The 20,308-nt window shown below is 42.6% G+C and overlaps 1 protein-coding gene across 1 annotated transcript in view; it reads right to left on the bottom strand.

Moving 5' to 3' along the window:
• LOC126345346 (uncharacterized) overlaps positions 1-20,308 on the bottom strand; it is a 997,319-nt gene that overhangs the window by 814,401 nt on the left and 162,610 nt on the right. The window contains exon 2 of the mRNA XM_050002094.1: positions 7,450-7,492. The gene's annotated coding sequence lies outside the window, so the exon portion shown is untranslated. The remainder of the gene's footprint in view (positions 1-7,449; positions 7,493-20,308) is intronic.

Below are 20,308 nucleotides of genomic sequence, written 5' to 3'. Positions count from 1 at the left end.
GTAATCGTGACTTATTTAGTTTCATAATAGAAAAAAGTTATTACACACATATACGTTAATCGAAATATTGTAACACTTTTGCAACCTCATTATGGAGACGGAAACTCTAACTGAGGAAAGCAATGTAGCCGTCCTGGCCATTTCAGTATAAAAGAATTTGTCTTTTAAACGGCAATTACATTACAGATCAATCAATTACGTTTGCACATATACAGGGGCGCTTTCCGCTGAAACGGCAAACATTCTCGAAAAAAGCTCGAAAACAAATGTAGGATTGACAGTCTCCTTAAAACGATTAGAAAATTATCCTTGTAATTCTTTTAACTCCACGATCAATTCTTCAAACCTTCAATCTTCTTTAACGTCAGACGTCAGTGAGCTTGGGGAAATACAAGATGTTTTTTGTCAGAATTCTTCCCTTCGACGATGCGATTTTCTTTTGAAATGCATATCGCCATCCATTCTGGATGTTCTAATTTTCGACATTGCTCTTCTTTTTCCTTCATAAATTGAACGATTTCGGATTTTAAATCAAAAAGGCATTCCAAGCATTGACTTAACCAACATGTTGTTGTGGTCTACAGTCCTGAGACAGGTTTGATGCAGCTCTCCATGCTGCTCTATCCTGTGCAAGCCACTTCATCTCCCAGTACCCACTGCAACCTACATCCTTCTGAATCTGCTTAGTGTAGTCATCTCTTGGTCACACTCTACGATTTTTACCCTCCACGCTGCCCTCCAATACTAAATTGGTGATCCCTTGATGCCTCAGAACATGTCCTACCAACCGATCCTTTCTTCTGGTCAAGTTGTGCCACAAACTTCTCTTCTTCCCAATCCTATTCAATACTTCCTCATTAGTTATGTGATCTACCCATCTAATCTTCAGCATTCTTCTGTAGCACCACATTTCGAAAGCTTCTATTCTCTTCTTGTCCAAACTATTTATCGTCCATGTTTCACTTCCATACATGGCTACACTCCATACAAATACTTTCAGAGATGTCTTCCTGACACTTAAATCTATGCTCGATGTTAACAAATTTCTCTTCTTCAGAAACGCTTTCCTTGCCAGTGCCAGTCTACATTTTATATCCTCTCTACTTCGACCATCATCAGTTATTTTGCTCCCCAAATAGCAAAACTCCTTTACTACTATAAGTGTCTCATTTCCTAATCTAATACTCTCAACATCACCCGACTTAATTCGACTACATTCCATTATCCTCGTTTTGCTTTTGTTGATGTTCATCTTCTATCCTTCTTTCAAGACACTATCCATTCCGTTCAACTGCTCTTCCAAGTCCTTTGCTGTCTCTGACAGAACTACGATGTCATCGGCGAACCTCAAAATTTTTATTTCTTCTCCATGGATTTTAATACCTACTCCGAACTTTTCTTTTGTTTCCTTCACTGCTTGCTCAATATACAGATTGAATAACATCGGGGAGAGGCTACAAACCTGTCTCACTCCCTTCCCAACCACTGCTTCCCTTTCATGTCCCTCGACTCTTATAACTGCCATCTGGTTTCTGTACAAATTGAAAATAGCCTTTCGCTCCCTGTATTTTACCCCTAGCACCTTCAGAATTTGAAAGAGAGTATTCCAGTCAACATTGTCAAAAGCTTTCTATAAGTCTACAAATGGTAGAATCGTAGGTTTGCCCTTCCTTAATCTAGCGTCTAAGATAAGTCGTAGGGTCAGTATTCCCTCACGTGTTCAAACATTTCTACGGAATCCAAACTGATCTTCCCCGAGGTCGGATTCTACTACTTTTTCCATTCGTCTGTAAAGAATTCGCGTTAGTATTTTGCAGCTGTGACTTATTAAACTGATAGTTCGGTAATTTTTACATCTGTCAGCACCTGCTTTCTTTGGGATTGGAATTATTATATTCTTCTTGAAGTCTGAGGGTATTTCTCCTGTCTCATACATCTTGCTCACCAGATGGTACAGTTTTGTCATGACTGGCTCTCCCAAGGCCGTCAGTAGTTCCAATGGAATGTTGTCTACTCCGGGGGCCTTGTTTCGACTCAGGTCTTTCAGTGCTCTGTCAAACTCTTCACGCAGTATCGTATCTCCCATTTCATCTTCATCTACATCTTCTTCCATTTCCATAATATTGTCCTCAAGTACATCGCCCTTGTATAGACCCTCTATATACGCCTTCCACCTTTCTGCTTTCCCTTCTTTGCTTAGAACTGGGTTTCCATCTGAGCTCTTGATGTTCATACAAATGGTTCTTTTATCTCCAAAGGTCTCTTTAATTTTCCTGTAGGCTGTATCTACCTTACCCCTAGTGAGATAAGCCTCTAAATCCTTACATTTGTCCTCTAGCCACCCCTGCTTAGCCATTTTGCACTTCCTGTCGATCTCATTTTTGAGACGTCTGTATTCCTTTTTGCCTGCTTCACTTACTGCATTTTTATATTTTTCCTTTCATCAATTAAATTCAATATTTCTTCTGTTACCTAAGGGTCTTTTTACCTACTTGATCCTCTGCTGCCTTCACTACTTCATCCCTCAAAGCTACCCATTCTTCTTCTATTGTATTTCTTTCCCTCATTCCTGTCAATTACTCCCTTATGCTCTCCCTGAAACTCTGTACAACCTCTGGTTCTTTCAGTTTATCCAGGTCCCATCTCCTTAAATGTCCACCTTTTTGCAGTTTCTTCAGTTTTAATCTACAGGTCATAAGCAATAGATTGTGGTCAGAGTCCACATCTGCCCCTGGAAATGTCTTACAATTTAAAACCTGGTTCCTAAATCTCTCTCTTACCATTATATAATCTATCTGAAACCTGTCAGTATCTCCAGGCTTCTTCCATGTATACAGCCTTCTTTTATGATTCTTGATCCAAGTGTTAGCTATGATTAAGTTGTGCTCTGTGCAAAATTCTACCAGGCGGCTTCCTCTTTCATTTCTTTGCTGCTGTCGATGTTCACCTACTATGTTTCCTTCTCTCCCTTTTCCTACTACCGAATTCCAGTCACCCATGACTATTAAATTTTCGTCTCCTTTCACTATCTGAATAATTTCTTTGATTTGATTATACATTTCATCAATTTCTTCGTCGTCTGCAGAACTAGTTGGCATATAAACTTGTACTACTGTAGTAGGTGTGGGCTTCGTATCTATCTTGGCCACAATAATGCGTTCACTATGCTGTTTGTAGTAGCTTACCCGCATTCCTATTTTCCTATTCATTATTAAACCTACTCCTGCATTACCCCTTTTTGATTTTGTGTTTATAACCCTGTAGTCACCTGACCAGAAGTCTTGTTACTTCTGCCACCGAACTTCATTAATTCCCACTACATCTAACTTTAACCTATCCATTTCCCTTTTTAAATTTTCTAACCTACCTGCCCGATTAAGGGATCTGACATTCTACCCTCCGATCCGTAGAATGCCAGTTTTCTTTCTCCTGATAACGACATCCTCTTGAGTAGTCCCCGCCCGGAGATACGAATGGGGGACTATTTTACCTCCTAAGCAACATACTTCGTAGTAATATGCTGGGTGATCAGAAACTGTCTGAAAAGCCTGTAAGGATGTTGCAGGGTGGACTGTGCTGAGAAATTATTGTTAAGAATACGATCTGATATGTTGCGCCATTTTCGAGTTAATTAGCGTTGAAGTTAGGCAATTAGATCGTGCCGCGCGCCAATTCAAGCGGTCCGCCAAATACAGTTGTTGTCCATTGTTCCCATAGCGTAGTTGAGTGCACACGAGATTTCTCTTTCTTTGGCACGGATTCTGACCCTGCTACCGTCGAATGTACCATTTTTCTATCACTCTCTTGCTCGGTATTAGGAAACCAAACGAAGAACACGATTGGCAAAACAATCATATCAAAGTTTTTTATTTCTTCTGCATGGATTTTAATTCCTACTCCGAATTTTTCTTTTGTTTCCTTCCCTGCTTGCTCAATATACAGATTGAATAACTTCGGGGATAGGCTACAACCCTGTTTCACTCCCTTCCCAACCACTGCATCCCTTTCATGCCCCTCGACTCTTATAAATGCCATCTGGTTTTTGTACAAGTTGTAAATAGCCTTTCGTTCCCTGTATTTTATCCCCACCAACTTCAGAATTTGGAAGAGAGTATTCCAGTCAACGTTGTCAAAACCTTTCTCTAAAGTCGGCTGTTGTGTCCGAACGCTTCTAGACGCTTCATTCTGGAACCGCGCGACCGCTACGGTCGCAGGTTCGAATCCTGCCTTGGAATTGGATGTGTGTGATGTCCTTAGGTTAGTTAGGTTTAAGTAGTTCTAAGTTCTAGGGGACTGATGACCTCAGATGTTGAGTCCCATAGTGCTGAGCGCCATTTGAACCTTTCTCTAAGTCTACAAATGCTAGAAACGTAAGTTTGCCTTTCCTTACTGTATTTTCTAAGATAAGTCATAGTGTCAGTATTGCCTCATGTGTTCCAACATTTCTATGGAATCCAAACTGGACTTCCTTGAGGTCGGCTTCTACCAGTTTTTCCATTCGTCTGCCTTATTAAACTGATAGTTCGGTAATTTTCGCATCTGTCAACACCTGCTTTCTGTGGGATTGTAATTATTATATTCTTCTTGAAGTCTGAGGGTATTTCGCCTGTTTCATACACCTTGCTAACTAGATGTTTGGGTTTTGTAAGGCCTGGTTCTCCCAACGCTGTCAGTATCTCTAATGGAATGTTGTCTATTCCCGGGGTCTTGTTTCGACTTAGGTCGAATAAGATAACGGACATAAAATGTTTTTAAGCTTAATTTCCTTAGAATAATTTGCTTTTAAAACATGTTTGTATTTTACAGTGTAAGGTGTCAGGAAAATCCAACACCTTCCATGAAAACCCTGACATGATAAGCAAATCCAGTAGTATGTCACATAGCTCCGAATAAATCGTGACATTAAATTAACCAAAGTAATACGAGTAACGAGTGATCAAATTGAATACCACAGACTAACACAAGAATTCCTAAATGCATGTCATACCTTCCCACCGTGAGACAGACGCAGTTCCAAGGGGAGAAACGAGAACAGAAGCCGAGAGCAGAACCGTGTTAAGCTAGAAGGCCCTACGATAAGAGACGGATTGGACACCCACGTCGTCAGCTAGCCATTAGGACGACACCATCCGCAAGTTTTAGCGTGAGACTTTTTCCCGTCTCTGTTACGTCATGTACCACCCACCTGCCCATGTTAAAAGATAGAGCCCTCCAGAAGAACAGTATAGATCTTACGATAACGCTAAAAGGACCACACCAGCTGCAGGTTTTTAGCGTGAGACTTTTTCGCGTCTCTGTTACGTTGCAAACTTTAAAAACATTGCCCCACCACGAAAAGTATAACGTTTCTCATTGGATAGACTGAATTTTTGTAGGCAGATAGTTTTTTTAAACCAACTTCAGTAAATTGTAGTAAGAAGAAGTTAGGAGAGAGTTACTTCCGAGTCGGCGAGGTGAGCAGAGCTGTGCTGCCCGCGGCCCCCTGACGAACACCGACAAGGTAATGATCGCACGCGATGCCGCATAACAGCGCATAAAGCTTCACTCAGAACTGCAGAAGTCTCATCTGTTACGCCCCCTTTTTGCGTAATACTAGTGTAGGTCGTAAATTAAAGCTCATGGTGTTCACATTTGCCACTTGAGGTAGAAATCTGAAACGCGATGATTTCTCTGTTATATAATTATTGAGAAGCCACATCAGCTACTGTAATTTACGACAAGTTACATGAGTAATTAAAGATAATTGAGGGTGACTGTAGACCATTTTGATAGTTAGCTCTTTTGTGAAACCTAATTTAAACCTAGATTATAGATGTGATATGGCATAGGTCATCCTTCGATCCATTGTAGAACTTGGAAACCCAGTCAGGGAATATGCGTTCACATTTTCGTTGAACGAAGTTGGTTTTTACCATCCTGCATTAAAACACTTCCTTTTATCAATAGTGCAATTTATAAACAATGTTTTGTGAGTAGAATAAAATTTCCAATGGTAAACTTAACTGCTTTTTCGACGTTATTTTACCAGCTATCTAAAAATAGGAAAGCCTTGAACCCCTTCCACTAAATTTAGTTTGTATTAAGATTCCTTTACAGGGAGTGCAGTGGAGATGACGCTGAGATCATTATGTATTTGGTTATATCATCGCTAGTCTCACTGAACTCTTCTGAATTCTACATGTCATGTGTGGTCTGGCGTCTCCTTACCAGCAACAGGTCCCAGGTTCAAACTAGTTAATTCCCTAAAAAACACACTCAGAGCGTCGTTGCGCGAAAGTGGTAGGGAGAGACGATATAGAACAAACAGACACCACTATGAATGTTTAGAAAATGGCGACCCAGCGAGGATGGTAAAATACCATGATTGAAGGTCGACCACATGCCTAACTAGGTCAGAAAAATATCCTGCTGAAAAATTTTCGTAGCAAATTTTTTTTTTCTTAAGTTATACATAGTCGAAAACAGTAGCTTATGGAATGTTATGTTTGTAGCAGCTTGAAGTACAACCACTTAGTAGAGTAGAAACGTCGCTCTATTAACTTAGACTGCAGCTAGACATGTGACTGGTGAGTGATGTACAGTGCATTTCAATATCTGTGCTGTATGGCTCCAACATTATGCGGTTGGCAGTGATAGTTTCATTTCGACTTAAGTTAATATATTGTAACGTCTCAAGAACAGGCATCCGCTCAGCATTTTCGACTCTGACAGAGCGTGACATGACCCACACTCAAGATACCTCGCTGCGCTAAGAATGTGACCACCTCAGAGAGTTTGATTTGGATGCAAAGAGGGGAGCGCTGCTAAAGATATCTGAAAGTCTAGATGGGGTGCAGGCGGCGAGCAAATGAATGTCTACACTCGTTGTACCTAATGGAGACGATTACGACAGTTTTATAAATATTGTGCAGAAACTGGAATCATTAGCGTGCCTGGACACGCGGAATGTATCGTCAGGCAATGATACCAAAAAAAGACAAGAAATGACGCTACGGAAAAAATTGTAATTTCTGGTCACCTCCTCGTCCTGTATACGACTTGCACCCAGGATCATTCTCGTCTGTAAGAAGTAAGTTTTTAGCAAACAGTAAGTACCGTCCCTTTGCATATCGCCAACGTAGCAGTTACCACGGTCCTGACGAGACTGCGTCAACTTTCCCCGCAACCTGTGTACAGTCCCGTCTTACTTTCGCCGAGCCCATTGACAGGAATGTCCCCTTTCTGCAACTTTTAATCCAAGCTCTAGACGAAAACTGCTCCGTTCATTTTTTGTACTGTATGTAATACCTTCATATATCGCATACCCTTAAATACGCTTAGATTGTCTTAAACTCTTACGAGTACCTAAAGAGAAGTGCTGTCCATTTCGGAAATCTGTTACAGTCTTGTATGATACGAAATAAAGGTATATCTGATTATCTGAGAAAAATTTGTTGCTTTTGTACTTACCAAAGCTTCTTCCAGGCAGGGCAGATCCCTCTCCAAGGAAAAACTGAAATACAGAGAAAATATTCCATTAATATTGTTGCTCGTAAGGGCTTAAGAAACTTACAGCATCTTTTTTATATACTAACAGAGGATTTTACAGCAATTCAAAAACCGCTTGTTTGTGCTCTGATTTCATCTCCAGAAAGGCATCGGAAAGAAAATGTCGAGGTAAAGTGCACATGAGCACCATCCTAGGCAATGTAATAGCATTTTAATACACAATTGACGAATTGTTTCAAATAATATCGAATAATCAGGCCGTTGGCACTAGGATTGTTGCGGTTCGTCTTAACAAGTTTTTCTAATGTTCTTCGCACGTGTCAGATACAAAGACGAATTTACGCAGAAACCATGAAATTTCTGCAAACTACGAAGGGAAAAAGAAATTAGGAATGTCAATCTTCAGAGTTCTGTTGTCATCGAAGCTATTAGTAACAGAGCACTAGTCTTCTTTAATATGAACAGAGAAGGAAATCGTTCGTGGTATTTACGAAAGGACTTGCCACGATCACATGAAGCAATTTAAGTACGACGCTTCCGCTCCTTATTAACACACTTTCGTGGTATAGGTGTCGAGACAATCCGTGGATTGCATGAGAAAATGTGTAGACACAGTTTGGCAAGCTTTCTGGTTTGCAGTCGACCATACAAACACACACACACACACACACAAACACACACACACACACGTGTAGTATTTTATCCCTAAGCTCGAAGTGTAAATATACACTCCTGGAAATTGAAATAAGAACACCGTGAATTCATTGTCCCAGGAAGGGGAAACTTTATTGACACATTCCTGGGGTCAGATACATCACATGATCACACTGACAGAACCACAGGCACATAGACGCAGGCAACAGAGCATGCACAATGTCGGCACTAGTACAGTGTATATCCACCTTTCGCAGCAATGCAGGCTGCTATTCTCTCATGGAGACGATCGTAGAGATGCTGGATGTAGTCCTGTGGAACGGCTTGCCATGCCATTTCCACCTGGCGCCTCAGTTGGACCAGCGTTCGTGCTGGACGTGCAGACCGCGTGAGACGACGCTTCATCCAGTCCCAAACATGCTCAATGGGGGACAGATCCGGAGACCTTGCTGGCCAGGGTAGTTGACTTACTCTTCTAGAGCACGTTGGGTGGCACGGGATACATGCGGACGTGCATTGTCCTGTTGGAACAGCAAGTTCCCTTGCCGGTCTAGGAATGGTAGAACGATGGGTTCGATGACGGTTTGGATGTACCGTGCACTATTCAGTGTCCCCTCGACGATTACCAGAGGTGTACAGCCAGTGTAGGAGATCGCTCCCTACACCATGATGCCGGGTGTTGGCCCTGTGTGCCTAGGTCGTATGCAGTCCTGATTGTGGCGCTCACCTGCACGGCGCCAAATACGCATACGACCATCATTGGCACCAAGGCAGAAGCGACTCTAATCGCTGAAGACGACACGTCTCCATTCGTCCCTCCATTCACGCCTGTCGCGACACCACTGGAGGCGGGCTGCACGATGTTGGGGCGTGAGCGGAAGACGGCCTAACGGTGTGCGGGACTGTAGCCCAGCTTCATGGAGACGGTTGCGAATGCTCCTCGCCGATACCCCAGGAGCAACAGTGTCCCTAATTTGCTGGGAAGTGGCGGTGCGGTCCCCTACGGCACTGCGTAGGATCCTACGGTCTTGGCGTGCATCCGTGCGTCGCTGCGGTCCGGTCCCAGGTCGACGGGCACGTGCACCTTCCGCCGACCACTGGCGACAACATCGATGTACTGTGGAGACCTCACACCCCACGTGTTGAGCAATTCGGCGGTACGTCCACCCGGCCTCCCGCATGCCCACTATACGCCCTCGCTCAAAGTCCGTCAACTGCACATACGGTTCACGTCCATGCTGTCGCGGCATGCTACCAGTGTAAGACTGCGATGGAGCTCCGTATGTCACGGCAAACTGGCTGACACTGACGGCGGCGGTGCACAAATGCTGCGCAGCTAGCGCCATTCGATGGCCAACACCACGGTTTCTGGTGTGTCTACTGTGCCGTGCGTGTGATCATTGCTTGTACAGCCCTCTTGCAGTGTCCGGAGCAAGTATGGTGGGTCTGACACACCGGTGTTCTTTTTTCCATTTCCAGGAGTGTATTAAATTTGCAGTGGCTGAAATGAATGAAGTTATTTAGTACGATTAATTTCATGTAAATTACTGTCACTGTTAGACGTTTACATATTTTATCCGTTATATTAGATTTCGAATAGTTTAAATGCATGACATAGATCAGTCAGTACTCAGTGACTCGAAAACGCATCAGTTAAATACAAGGTGATGCGATCTTTTACTGGTACGTTTACAAATCATTCGTACCCAAATACCACCGTGCTATCGTCAATCACCGCGTCCCAAGTCCAACTGTCTGGAACTGTCCTCGTTATTCTACCTTCTCCTAGACAGTCTTAAGACTCACCCCACCCCTTCAACTGCTAATGGATCCACACCAGTGCATGTGAGCATACTAATGATTATTTAATAAAAAAAATCTTGGCACACGATCATGGCATTTCAGGAAGCGCCTTGAAACGCCGATTAAAATGGTGTATCGCTTATACTTCTACGATAGAAACTACTATCTCAAATTCCTAATTAAAAATTTAAAAAATACATCAAAATATCGTAACATAGAAAATGGTTCAATTACAGTATAAAAAACTGTTTTTGTATATTTTTTCACTGAGGAGGCCAATTTTTCGTATCATGCGTAAGTTATGCATTATAGGTACTGCTTAAGCAATAAAACGAAAATGGTGTTGATGTGAAGCGCTCTTCAGTGGCATTCATTTGAACCCTCATATGTGATCTAAGGATCATATTTTAATCTTTACTAATGTATAAAAATTTTGTAAAGTTTGAGTGTGTCTGATGTTCACCATACATGAATCACAATAATCGTCTTTAAATTAGCTTCGAAACGGTATTTCCCCCTTCTGAATCGGACGATTCCTCCTTCGAAAGACACAGCTACCCGTACGCAGTGTATAATGTTGGAATATACGCCGTATCATCCTTCACTAGCTGGCTGGCCGGCCTGAGTACTGAGGTTTCCATCCCGCTCGCTTCTGTCGCCTTCCTCTGCACGAGGACCTGTCGAGCTTTAACGTGTCGAGCTTTAACGGGCCGCATTCTTGACGCAGCCCACAGTACCTCGACCACTCTCTGAGAGTGAGCCATACGGACACATAATGCCACTTAACGGAAATGTGGAAAAACTTAAATTGCTACGACCATACAAGGTTTCAAATCTTCTCCTTCGGGACATGGCGTCATATTGCCAGGAATTACAAGAAAATGCACCTTGACTTTCAGATAGCGCTCGTTGATCTCCAAGATCTGAATATAACTATCTAATTTAGGGGTTATACTAACGGTTTTCTTTTATCATCCTCCAACCATTGTAGCACAGTTGCATCCTGTGCCGCTAACGATTCCTGCTCTCTATTTGTCTCGAGCGCGCGCGCACGTGAGTGTATGTGTGTGTGTGCGTGTGTGTGCGCGTGTGTGTGTGTGTGTGATGTGTGTTAGAAAGAGAGAGGGAGGGAGGAATGGAGAGAGAGAGAGAGAGAGAGAGAGAGAGAGAGAGAGAGAGAGAATTACGTAACGCCAGCACCTCATAGAAATCGCAGCAGCACCTCATAGAAATCGCAGTGCCTTCGATTACTCGAACGTCGATCACAACGCTCCGCACAACCGGACTTAATCTACCCTACTAGCCTTCCCTTTGCTGTATATCACTTAATAATACAATATTTAGTTCGTAAAAAAAATCGCCTGCCTCTAGTGAACTGTCAGAGAACGGTATAGATACTGTATATTTGCTCGACTATCTACCAACGGACGAGCTCAAAACACGTAAACGCATGAGCGAGTGTGCCAGAATTTCTATCAAAATTTACACAAAGCAAAAAAAAAAAACTTGTCCTCGGATCAAACTGGTGTCTGAATTATGTAATCAGACATCTATTAACGCTTATCGACATCATCTCCGAGCCATCCTGAGAAACAGAGATATAAAAAATTCTTTTGAAACTTGCTCTTAGTTGTATTGGAAACACCTGTTTCTTGGCTTTCTGCCATTACGTCCTTAATCATTGATCTCCATGGAACATATTTTGGTCAAATTCGACTTTTTAAATATCAGGGTCACTATAATGCGTTTACCACACATTCTCTCTGTAACGTCACAGCCACACTACACGAATTTTTCTCCATATCAAAAGAAGTCACTACTAAATGACAGCGTCTAGTTCGCTTAAACGGAACAACATTTAATTTTGCTGATTAAAACGTCTGTGTAATCCACCGATGCATGAACCTCATAACTAGTACTGAGATAAAAAAATTACGCAAAGATGACAGTGTTACAAAATTATAAAACGATATGAACGAGTGTGAAAAGCTCTCTTGCACTCTTGTTGACTTACAGTTTTTGTCTAGTTGGGAATTAGGTCTTTCTTTATCGCTGTCGCTAAGCTCTTTTACTAAACGTGAATTGTATTTACATGTCAGACAGAATGTTCGTTAAAGCGTAAAAAATAAACTGCGTATTGTGACTGCTTTATTTGAAGCTCTTTCTCGATTTTGGATACAAGGTAAAAATAGATTTCATTCGCAGAAATATGGAAGTTTTTCGTTTGGATCTCGGTTATTTCAAAAGCCGTTTTGTGTGTAATTACTATTTGCTTATTACATTCATTACAACCTGCAGTCACTTATTTTTCTCGAAGTCAGATAAATTTTCTGAGTGAAGTTATTACGAACGCAAACTTTATTTATTTTCACGGTCAGTAAAATACCAAACGAAATATTTCCGAGCTAACTATACACCGTAGCTACTTTGTAGTTTTAAAGTAGTTAAAAGCATTATTATCATTTTTTACTTTTACGAAAGAAGCGACGTTAAATCAAAGATAAAAACAGGCCTGAGTTTTCTTATAACGTTACCGCCAAAGGCAGAGTTCCAGTACATAGTTTTACGAAACATTTAATGCTCTTGATCATCGGTTTCAAAATACAAAACAAATTTCACATAATTGTATAGGTAATGTCATCTCTCTTTTCTACTGTATGCGTGTGTGTGTGTGTGTGTGTGTGTGTGTGTGAGAGAGAGAGAGGGAGAGAGAGAGAGAGAGAGAGAGAGAGAGTGTATGTGTGTGTATCTCAGACTAGTTGCCAGCGATTACATAAAATTCAAGCTGCGAATCCGCAGTACAAAACACAGTACGTACTCGGAAACACTGCCAGATTTCGGTCAGCTTTACAACGTTGTAAACTCGTCCTGAGCGCCGCCTCTTGCTGAAGCATGTCACCTGAAGCTCTCGCCGCACACACAGTTACGCAATAGCCAGCTGCTCAGCTGCGCCAGCTCACGAGGGATGCCACCAGCTGCGAGAAGCGCATGCGCACTTGAGAAACGCACAGGCGCCTAATTAGTGATCGCTGCCTCATGCACGAGGCCAATTTAATCCCATTACCTGCAAAACTTAAGTACAATAGCCGACTGCCATGAGCCGCGTGACTCATAATCAGAGGCACCGACGAAACGAGACGAGGGCTGACGACGCTCACTGGCTGCGAAACCGCGGCTGGGGTCGCTCTGGGATGTTTGTAAATGCCGCTTAGGAAAGGCCGAGCGAAAATTTCAGCGTAGTAAAACCGTAAACGAGGTCAACAGCACTCGTTGGTTGGTTGTTTAAAATAATTACATAGAAGCTTGTTTATTTACAGTTACGTTTCATATCGGTGCATCAGACATCGAATAAAACCACATTGAGCTGACAACTCATGAGATACCGGTAATCTCATATACATATGGCGGTGCTATCGCGTACACAAAGTATAAAAGGACATTGCATTGGAGCAACTGTCATCTATGCTAACGTAATTCATGTGAAAAGGTGTCCGGCTTGATTATGGTCGCACGGCCGGAACTTACAGACTTTGAACGCGGAACATTAGCTGTAGCTAGACGCATGGGACATTACATTTCGGAAGTTGTTAACGAATTCAAAAACCCACGATCAACAGTGTCAAGAATGTGCCGAAAATATCAAATTTCAGGCATTACCTCTCACCACGGAAACACAGATACCGACTGCCTACACTTAACGACCGAGAACAATAACGTTTGTGTAGAGTTCGCAGTGCCAACAGACAAGAAAAACTGCATGAAATAACCGCGGAAATCAATACGGAACGTACGACGAACGTATCCTTTATGACAGTGCGCTGAAATGTGATGTCAGTGGGCTAGAGCAGCAGATTGTCGACGCGAGTGCTTTACTAAAAACAAGACTTCTGCAGCTCCTGTACTGGGTTCCTGACCACATCGTTTGGACGCTAGACGACCGTAGCCCGATCATATTAGTTCCGATTTCAGTCGGGAAGAACTGATGATAGGGTTAAAGTGTGGCGCAGACCCTACGAAGCCATGGTCCCAAGTTGTCAACAAGTTGTCATGCAGTTGCAATTTTTGCAGTTTATTGCACGACACAAAGCAGTGGCGGAAAGTTATTGAACCTGAACAGAAGTAACGAAGTTGATTTCATCTGATAGGTAATTGCGAACTGCCTATAATCTTTGTGTTCATGGTTCCACCTCAATCAGTGTTCTTTGGCTCCAAATCTGCCTGTCACTCTCATCCGCCATGACAGTTACATCGCGGCACATTGCTCCGCATCAGAGCCAAAAAATTAATGAGAGAAAGAGAGAGAGAGAGATAGAGAGAGAGAGAGAGAGAGAGAGAGAGTAGTATACTATACTTCGTGTCTCAGCTCAGTTTCAAGATTTTAATGGAATAGGGCAATATTCATAGATCACTACTCCACTAATAGCCCTCCTACTGAAATAGGTAATCATTAAATACACATTCAAGGCATAATGTCTTCATCAGTAGCAGTTATCAGACTGGTATATTTGTACGCTGTTGTATTTCGCACATACACTTCACATTTTAAATTTATGACATTATTATTATATTCGATCATCAAACATTTACTCTTCATTATGGGGATGACAGTGAACAAAAGCACAGTGATTCGTTGGGCGAGGCGTCTGTCATCATCGCCACTAATTCGCTAATATTTGACCTATCTCCCGCAAGCCTGCAGGCCGCACAAAGCTATGATTTTTGCAGTTTTGGAACGCGCGAACACTTAAAGAATTATGCATGATGTAAATTTTCAGAAACAGTGTAAGACCAGATGTGTGTGCTCAAGGCAGACCTATTGTAACCTGAAATGCGTTTTAGTTATATCTTACATTATAGCTTTTTTGATTAAATTACTACTGCCTACAGACTAATATTCTTTACTGTAAACTGGTAATCAAAGGAATCAACTCTACTACTACTGCTAACAAAACATTGTTATATTTACGGATAAACATTTGCATTGAAAGAAAAAGCGACGCATACATGAATAAACAGAAGGAACATGTAAACAAAATGCAAAAATGTAGATACCGTAAAAAGGTTTGCAATATATATCCAAAGGGGTGAGGGACGTGAGTCGGCTCAGGAAGCGATGGAGCTAAAAACCTGAAGCTGTGAACAGGTTCATCGAACCTAACCTGTAAATGTAGACAATTATGATATGATGATCGTGATGATGACGATGACCATCAACATCGTCATCATGCTTTTTTCTACTTGTCATTAACGCTACTTCCATTGTAACACCTAACTATATCTACCACCTATATTGCACTGCGAAAGAGTACTACATTCGCCTATAGCTAATGTACACTGTATCTACGTGAAGCCCGTCGTAAATAGCAATACCTGAGAACATTTTTTGGCGAGTCAGATTGCACATACTCTCTTTGTCCCTTTCGTGTCCACACATACGAACTGTCGCTTCCTTGGTCGCTGGAGGGGACGGGGAGTCAGTGTAGTAAAATGAGCCTCTTCCGTGGACTCCTGGTTCCACGGGATGCCTCCTCTGATCGTTCAAAAATGTTCAAATGTGTGTGAAATCTTATGGGACTTAACTGCTAAGGTAATCAGTCCCTAAGCTTCCATACTACTTAATCTAAATTATCCTAAGGACAAATACACACACACCCATGCCCGAGGGAGGACTCGAACCTCCGCCGGGACCAGCCGCACAGTCCATGACTGCAGCGCTAATCCCACGCGGCCCCCTGATTGTTTTTGCTGGTAACGAATGCCGTCCCATGTCGCTCCCATTCGCCCTGGCCCTTCTGGTTCCTTGGAAGGCGACAGACTCGTTTATGATCACGTTTCTAATCCCACGTCGAAGTTACGTGCACCTAATGTGCGCCGTTGGCTGTCCGTTTACTGCAACTGTGACCTACCTCATATTGTCTGCCTCGCGGTCTTCCGTTGAATCCAACCATAGCACAGCACATAGTGTGTGACGGAGGTGGCTTTGTGCTACCTAAGCCTTTCTCAATACGGTTTCGTGAGTATTGCACAGTGTCTGATAGATTGTGTTGCATAGAAAGATCCCCTTGTTGATGCCTGCCAACATCAATCATCTTTGTGAACAGCGAACACTCTAAAACTGGGTATTCTGTGCCAGTATAGACGCAGTGGAAAGTTTTCTCCTCCCAACTGGATGCTAATGGGTGACATTAGGGCCATGGCCCGTCAAAAATAGTCCTCTCGAGGAGTTTAGCTGTCTTATTTTCACCGAGCGAGGTGGCGCAGTGGTTAGCACACTGGACTCGTATTCGGAAGGACGACGGTTCAATCACGTCTCCGGCCATCCTGATTTAGGTTTTCCGTGATTTCCCTAAATCGTTTCAGGCAAATGCCGGGATGGTTCCTTTGAAAGGTCACGGCCGATTTCCTTCCCAATTCTTCCCTAACCCGAGCTTGCGCTCCGTCTCTAATGACCTCGTTGTCGACGGGACGTTAAACACTAACCACCACCACCACCATCTTATTTTCAGCCAGTGTTTTATGTTAGACAGAAAGCTGTACCCCCGTCTTGGTAACTGAGCAAAGTTTGCCTTTTTTGTCGCAGGATCAGGATTTAGTTTCGGAAGTTTCTACTTATTTTCCATCGGTCTTTTTGGCATACTGTGACCTCACGGGAAAACAAGAGACCTTGGTGCCAGAAACGTAGTAATTTCTGCTGATCTATCTTCCAGGCAACAAGGTTTAGATGATGTTTACTTGACGATTAGAATGGGCAGGAGCCCGTCATGCTAGAAGAACATACTCATCCTTGTCGCTAAATGAACCTCTTCCGATAATGCTGAAAGCTCGTTTTCAATAAATTCTACATAACTCAGCTTTTGTAAAAATGTGTAACATGCTTAAGTGTCACGGTAGAATTAGCCAACAAATGACAATCACATTTGACAAGTTCCGTTCTGTAAACTCAAGCACAGCTTCACAGTATGAAGTTCAAAACAAGAATGACGGTCTATAAATAAAGCCATAGCAGCTGGAGAACGAAAAAGCGAAATGAAAACTTATCTTTGTAACCAACTGCATCTCAGTAGCCAATAAAACTGGACATACGTTAAATGGATGTCTTATTCGAATTAGTCAGTACTATGTAAACTCCGTCCAGTGGCTCCCCAGGGACCACCGGTACCGATCGACTGCCTTGTCATCCTCCTCCAATGATATCATTGGATACGCTATGGTGGGGTCTGGCGTTAGCACACCGCGCTCCCGACTGTTGTCAGTTTTCGTGATCTGGAGTGGCTGCTACTTGGCCAAGAGTTCCTCTTTTGGTATTTCGAGGTTGAGTCCATTCCGCATTAGTCTTCTAACAAGGAGATATCCATTGCAGTAGGGGAAGATGGCCACTGTAAGTGAAATTGAGTTTTAATGAAACCATGGCTATCTCAAATCTACGTACTGTAAGGTATAACACCGAATATTTATAGCTAAGGTGAGGGTATATTTTATTGGACATATATACGTTTTTCTGAATGCTTACATAGTGGCCACTTTTCCCTCCGTAATGGTGTAAAGTACCCACACCTTACCACCATTCCTAAATAGACTGCTTAGTTTAAAAAAATAGTAAATGAGTTTTGCTAGTTGGGGAGCAAAATAACTGGTGATGGTCAAAGTAGAGAGGATGTAAAATGTAGACTGGCAATGGCAAGGAAAGCGTTTCTGAAGAAGAGAAATTTGTTAACATCGAGTATAGATTTAAGTTGCTCTGAGCACTATCGGACTTAACATCTGAGGTCATCAGTCCCCTAGAACTTAGAACTACTTAAACCTAACTAATCTAAGGACATCACATAGATCCATGCCCGAGGCAGGATTCGAACCTGCGACCGTAGCGGTCGCGGTTCCAGACTGAAGCGCCTAGAACCGCTCGGCCACCCCGGCCGGCTAGATTTAAGTGTCAGGAAGTCGTTTCTGGAAGTATTTGTATGGAGTGTAGCCATGTATGGAAGTAAAACGTGGACAATAAATAGTTTAGACAAGATGAGAATAGAAGCTTTCGAAATGTGCTGCTATAGAAGAATGCTGAAGATTAGGTGGGTAGATCAGATAACTAATGAGGAGAATTAGGGAGAAAGAAATTTGTGGCACAACTTGATTAGAAGAAAGTATCGGTTGGTAGGACATATTCTGAGGCATCAAGGGATCAGCAGTTTAGTATTGGAGGGCAACTTGGAGGGTAAAAATCGTAGAGGGAGACCAAGAGATGAATACACTAAACAGCTTCAGAAGGATGTAGGTTGCAGTAGTTACTCGGAGATGAAGAAGCTTGCACGGGATGGAGAGCTGAATCAAATCAGTCTCTGCACTGAAGACCACAACAACAACAGTTTTAAAAAATGAATAAGCTTCTAGTTTTTATTGCGCCATTGATTATTATTGTTGTGTATGAGGCGGAACTATGGGCCTCACGGAGAAAGGGGGACCCGGCTGAGTCACGCAATTTGACTCTTAGTCTGATCACGAGGCGTGGCCATTGCACGCGTTGATCACATAGGCTGACGCGAGGATCAATGAACTATACTTGACGGGATGTATCTGGAACATCTTAGGTGATTAGAAAGTCAGTAAACAGGAATACAATTAAATACTTAGCTTTAATTCAGCATCAGCGATGAACGTAGGTCTTGACTTTGTACAATATTTACAAGTGCAGCTATAGACTGAACTGCGAACACTGCTTTAGAATTCTGATTGCTTCACACACATAGATGAACCGGCAATACATAAACTGTCTCTGGCGCCTGGCTAGATCGTAGCTACTGACTTAGCATGAAGGCTATGCTAACTAGCGCCTCTGCAACTGAGATCTCCGAGGATATAACAAATGAACCATTTCTATTAAGTCGGCTGTAGAACTGGGCAGTGCGCTAGCTTGTCTGGTAAGACCAGCCGAGTGGCGGCGCTCGGTCTGCTAGCGTCGACAGTTGCGACTCGTGGGTCCGATGTGTACTGAGGGACCGATTTGAAGCCTGCAACCTAGCATGTGTGGTGATTTGCGGTGACACCACAATTATTAACAGAACAATCATACAAATGAGAAAGAAACGTGTTGCAATACGCTGTTGGCCCAAAACGGTCAACAACTGCTAATGATATAAACAGAGAAATAAACAATTAATTATAGATTACCATTTCAGGCTAACTCATTCACAATTTATCCACTCAGCAACAATATTAAGTCATTTACAAAATTCAGTTGTGCCAATTGTGAAGTTGTCATTGCCCTAATCACGTCCAGGGCACAGTTCATGAACCCAGCGTTTACCGCTCCGACATCTTATCCTCAAAGTCTTTAACCGACATTTCAGACTCTTTGTTGAAATGATGTGGTGTGTTTTTGTGCTCTGCCTACTGGAATGCCGATCGCCGCAGGTCATTTAATGTTATCCCAGCCAGCCGCCGTGACCGAGCGGTTCTAGGCACTTCAGTCCGGAACCGCGCTGCTGCTACGGTCGCAGCACACACATCCTGAATCGGGCATGGATGTGTGTGATATCCTTAGGTTGGTTAGGTTTAGGTAGTTCTAAGTCTAGGGGACTGATGACCTCAAATGTTAAGTCCCATTGTGCTTAGAGCAATTCGAACATATGTAATCCCATAAAATTGCTTTTCTATTTCAAAAATGTAATTCCGGATTCCTTGCTCTTGTTCTTCACTGAACACTGCCCTTAAGCTTCCTAAAACATTTTTGCTCCCAACTGCACCTCTGTTTTTCTCTAGTACTCTTCGGTTTAGCATATTACCTGGAACATTTAATTGTTTTGCTGCTGCTGAAAAAGGCATGTTATCATTCTTTACTGCTTCAATTATCTTTTGCATCGCAACAGGGTCCCACATTTGTTGCTTTGTTTTCTAGATGCATTTTATTGGCATCTTGAAGCTCTTGCAAATTCTTGTCGAAGAGTAGTATAAGGGATTTCTGTTGTTTGAATTTCAATTGTGATACTGTGCATAAAATGTGGAATTAGCTAATTCTCATTGGGACAAACAGAATGAAAGTGAATCTGTCGCTAAAAGTGACCACCTTGGCCACTTTTCTCGACGTGTAGCGTGGGCATTTTACCCGATCGAACGCCAAGTCAGTATCAGTGGCTTACACGCGAAACAATACAACCGAAGATTGAAATGGCTCTAAACACTATGGGATTTAACATCTGAGGTCAACAGTCCCCTAGACTTAGAACTATTTAAACCTAAGGACATCACACACATCCAAGCCCGAGGCAAGACTCGAACCTGCGACCATAGCAGCAGCGGTGTTTCGGACTGAAGCGCCTAGAACGGCTCGGCCCCAGGGGCTGGCACATCGAAGGAAACGACAGTGACATTT

Source organism: Schistocerca gregaria, chromosome 1 (genome assembly GCF_023897955.1).
Source record: "Schistocerca gregaria isolate iqSchGreg1 chromosome 1, iqSchGreg1.2, whole genome shotgun sequence".
Taxonomy (NCBI): Eukaryota; Metazoa; Arthropoda; class Insecta; order Orthoptera; family Acrididae; genus Schistocerca; species Schistocerca gregaria.
This window is presented reverse-complemented; position numbering and strand designations above follow the sequence as displayed.